Source organism: Hyalella azteca, unplaced genomic scaffold (assembly GCF_000764305.2).
Source record: "Hyalella azteca isolate HAZT.00-mixed unplaced genomic scaffold, Hazt_2.0.2 contig2721, whole genome shotgun sequence".
Taxonomy (NCBI): Eukaryota; Metazoa; Arthropoda; class Malacostraca; order Amphipoda; family Hyalellidae; genus Hyalella; species Hyalella azteca.
The window spans coordinates 22,632-24,414 of record NW_025932985.1 but is presented as its reverse complement, the minus strand read 5'-3'; the positions used below and the strand labels follow the sequence as shown (position 1 = coordinate 24,414).

The following is a 1,783-nucleotide window of genomic DNA, read 5'->3' as shown; positions in this document are numbered from 1 at the left end:
TTGTTCGAGTAATAGTTCTTCCTGAAGACGTTCATACAAGAAATGTTTTCACGTTACGTTCTTGTTTGAAGAATGTTAAGGATGTGAGCAAAAACATACGCAAAACACTCCATAGAACGTGAAACCACACGAAATTTGCACGAAAGCTTGCCGGCCAAAACAAAGAACGAGAGGTTACAGCTGCGGGGGAGTGGCCGGCGGCAGCGACGCACACGCTACACCTCCAACACCCAAAGCAACACTGAAGAGACCGATCGATAAGCCGTGTCGGGGCGGCCGCGACCCTGTCTGGAACACCGTCTGGAACTGACTACCGCCACCACACAAGAGACCGATCGATAAGCCGTGTCGGGGCGGCCGCGACCCTGTCTGGAACACCGTCTGGAACTGACTACCGCCACCACACTCCGTCTGGAACTGACTACCGCCACCACACACCGTCTGGAACTTCCGTCAGCGAGGTGGCACTCCATGGAGCCGCTGGCACCCGACGGCGCGCAGGAGGCCGACTACGTCGACTGCTGCAGCCTGCGTCGTCTGTTGAACTCTATGCAAGCCTACTGCGGTAGAGGTGGGTCGCAGTGCACGGAATTGGAGTGACATGCCGGTCGGCCCTCTACTTTCAGTTCATTTAGTTAACCCACACATTGTGATCACTAATGCTTGTCCCACTCGTGAACTATAAAAGTGAATGTTCTGTGTTATATCCCATAAATGATTAATTTATATATATAGCTTCCAGAACTAAGTTCCTGGCATTATTCTAAAGTTAACCAAAATTAATTCCACTATTCTCTAAAATCTATATTTATTAATTGCAGGCATTCACTTCTTGTTAACCGCGTGCGGTGCAGCGGCGGCGCTCCAACAATCTCGACGTTCTCGAGAAGTTTGCCGCTGCTTCGGGGTGCGATTGAAGCGACGCAGCTCGAAACCATTACGATCAATATAATTAACTTTAGTTCGTTGTCGTGCGTTTCTTTCAAACCCCCCACTCGTTTGCGTTTTCAAGAACAACAGTTATAAAGTATTGTATACATATCACACTTTAATATAAAATTAAATTGAGAAATATCTAACAATCATTGAGAAAAATGAAAGAAGGTAAACTATTTCCAACATTATTTTCAAGTAAATTATACTCAAAAGCTCTCGCAACGAATGGGTTTGAAGATGACCATGTTGCATGGCAATAACTTTTCTGAAAGTACTTTCAGCATCAAATAGAATATTATCATATATAAATATATTAATGGATTTCAGTCACGATAAAAAAATTTTATACTAAACCCGTAGCGAAATATCGTTGCTCACATATTTCTGATGCGGTTATAGTAATACCTATATAATTCTATAGCGAATATAGTAATAATTATATCAAACGATAGGAAAAAGTACTGCTGAGGAACAGTAAAGAAATGTATATTTTTTAGGACGTCAGTCAATGGAAAATCTTAATTTTGCTTAATTCATCAAATCGCCTATATATATTGGACTACAACTTTATAAGCACCTCGATCCTGACATTCTCCGTTCCTCAAGTCATTCGAAAAAAAGGAATTTTTAAGAAAAATAATCACGATAGGTACCCAATCTAATTTGCCAATATACCCAATACATGAGCATGGTGCAATGTGCATGGTTTACTTTAAACATATCAAGACACGAAAGATTCGAACTTTGCAAATGTACTAAAAATTTACGGATCAAAATCGTAAATAAAAATCTAAGAAAAAAGTACTATGTAACGATAAATTCTTATTAAGAGCTACTAATTAAAATA

General features: G+C 40.8%; 1 long non-coding RNA gene across 1 annotated transcript; it reads left to right on the top strand.

The window, feature by feature from the left end:
* Nucleotides 1-457: 457 nt before the first annotated feature.
* LOC108669208 lies at nt 458-968 on the top strand. Its single transcript, XR_001930647.2, has 2 exons — nt 458-571; nt 822-968. It is a non-coding gene; the product is annotated as an uncharacterized LOC108669208 (long non-coding RNA).
* Nucleotides 969-1,783: the final 815 nt, after the last annotated feature.